Here is a 2,478-nt window from a genome sequence, read left to right as displayed (position 1 = left end):
GCCTTCAATCTCGCTGGATCCGGCCGCCTCCATGCCAAATCCACCGGAAATGGATCCACCCCGGCCAGATCCGCCCGGATCCAACCGGGCCCCGCCGTCGTCGCCACCGGAGCGCCGCCCCGAAATTTTGGTTCAGACTGCTCTTCAATCCTTGCTGATTTGTGGTTTTGAGACCCACCCAAGCAGGGCTGCGCTCAGGAGAAGAACCTGCTGTTCCTGGAGGCCTGACAGACAGCCGATCCCGCTATTATCACAAGTCCGCTTTGTGACGAGCTGGTCAACACGCGGGAGGAGACATATATGATTCCACTTGTGCAAAGTCTGCCTGTACTACTATCCATATTGCCCCATAGCAATACAATTTATCTACTGCCTCAATAGCTCACTTCTGCAAGTCATAACGTTCCACTTTAATATTTTAGAATGTACAGCCGAGTTTAATAAGTGGATCAAATGCAGTTGTCATACACCTCCTTTGGTTGAATCTGAATTCTGTTAGAAACATGACAAACCACCTAAATATGCCATTGATCTGTACAAAACTGAGAGATTTTGTGTTTTCATAGTTCTTTTGCGCTCTGACCGAATTTGCTTATCTGTCATTTTTTTCAGATGTTGCAACCTTGGGCGATCGGTTCATTGGATTCTTGAAACCAGTGCCTTTTCTGAAGTAAGTCTGGCATGCAAGGTACCCTCACGGTTTATTTTCAAGAGATGGCGTTGGGGTCTCGGGGACGTGCCGGACGGCGTCGCGTTCCTGCACCTTGGGGATGGCTTTGGGTTGAATTCCCCTCCATGCAATCTTGTGCTCCTTTGGTATGTGTGGCTTCGCCCATCTTCCTCATATTTTCTTCTGCTGACTGCTGTAGCCTTACTATGCATCCTAGAGCGACACCATGTATTCCAGAGCTGCTACATGAACACAATGAAACACCTGACCTTCAAAGAAAATGCTACAGCTGGCCAATTTGGTTTGGAGTTTGCAGGAGGCTTTCAGATGTTTTTCTATGTTATTACATACCCCGCGTTAGCCAACAAAATAAGTCGATATTCTGTATGGATATAGGATTTGCATATTTTCTACTGTTTCTAGCGAATACAGACTAAGTCTCTGATTATCTGCAGGGTGTTTCTAATCTTTCTGCCTTCTAGCGTAAATAGAGGTATGGTGCCTAGACTTCAACTATTTATCCTATGTAGTATAATTGACATTTAAGTTATACAATCTTTCCAGATTTCTCAATATCATTCCTAGAGCTTATAATCCTTTCTTTGAAGATCCATAGCCAGACTTTGAAACTGTTGCACATACAGAAATTAAACTAGCTGCCTGTAGTACGAGTATTATATAGATTTGTATGTATGTGGTTACTTTGTTCTGTGGCAAAAGGGTTCAAGGCTAGCATTTTTTTAAAATATAGCACATTCATTTAAATTTTCTTGCAATTCTAACTATGAAATCCACATTCATTCGGTAGTTTTTCTGTAACAATATAATTGATCTTTCAGTCACAATGCCAGTATTTAGAAGTAAATCTGATGGGCCTAAATTCCCCTTGGACCCCCCCCCCAACCCCCTCATTATATTCCTATATCTCCAATCTCCTTTCTCCACCGGCTATCAGAGAATAGAGATCACATCATGAATTTGTTTTTTGTCAGAGATGTTCTCCCATCGCTATTGGCTGTCAAATTAGCGATGCAATCCATCCCTATGTCGGCACAATCAGCAGAACAAAGCAGCTACCATGATTTGCCCATTGATCTCTTGGAGTGATTCAAACCTGCAAGCACCAGGGTAAGAAGTTTCGGTTTTCTTACTAATACAACTGATTTTGTAAGGCTAGAACAATGTCAGTTTGCTTTTATGTTGGTTTTCTAATTTCTGCATATTCCTTTCTTACGGATTCTGCCTTCAAGGAAATCTAATTATCTAGGTAGTATAGAAAAGCACGCAAATTATATAACTATTTGGGTATACTCATGCTCTGCTTTGTCAGATTGAGGAGAAATAATTATTTTGTTCACCCATCCTATTTTTTCCCAGGTAATGACTCATGCTCTATTACGTCAGATTGAGTGACTCCTGCATATGATGACTGAAGAATTTTTCATCAATTTTCCAACTTGAATTAGCTACAGAAGGGAAAAGAGGAGTCCAGGCTCTGATGAACACACCGTCTTTCCCAGGTAACTAATAGTTGGCACCTCTACATTTACATTATATCAGGCCAGCGCCACAAAGTCCCTATATGCGTTTGCTTGCCTACGTCGATGGGCGATCCGGTCGCAAAAAATGGATAAAAAATATACATCAGTTTGTCAAAATACATATTGGTTATCTTACGAACGATTATAGCTATTACCAGAGTACAAGCAAATATGTTACAATTTTTCCTTGAAGGAAACTTGTATTATGATTATTACATTTTGATCTTGGAGCTATGGTCGACTTTAGTTGATGGTTACTTCAGTCTG

At 41.5% G+C, this 2,478-nt stretch overlaps 1 long non-coding RNA gene across 1 annotated transcript; it reads left to right on the top strand.

Annotated features, from left to right (window-relative positions):
* The first annotated feature begins 212 nt into the window (after positions 1 to 212).
* On the top strand, positions 213 to 2,163 carry LOC119282642. Its single transcript, XR_005138816.1, has 5 exons — positions 213 to 327; positions 613 to 816; positions 1,126 to 1,163; positions 1,663 to 1,798; positions 2,075 to 2,163. It is a non-coding gene; the product is annotated as an uncharacterized LOC119282642 (long non-coding RNA).
* The last annotated feature ends 315 nt before the right edge of the window (positions 2,164 to 2,478 follow it).

Source organism: Triticum dicoccoides, chromosome 3B (genome assembly GCF_002162155.2).
Source record: "Triticum dicoccoides isolate Atlit2015 ecotype Zavitan chromosome 3B, WEW_v2.0, whole genome shotgun sequence".
NCBI classification, from domain to species: domain Eukaryota; kingdom Viridiplantae; phylum Streptophyta; class Magnoliopsida; order Poales; family Poaceae; genus Triticum; species Triticum dicoccoides.
Note: the sequence above shows the minus strand (reverse complement) of the source record. Positions and strands in the feature narration are given on the sequence as shown.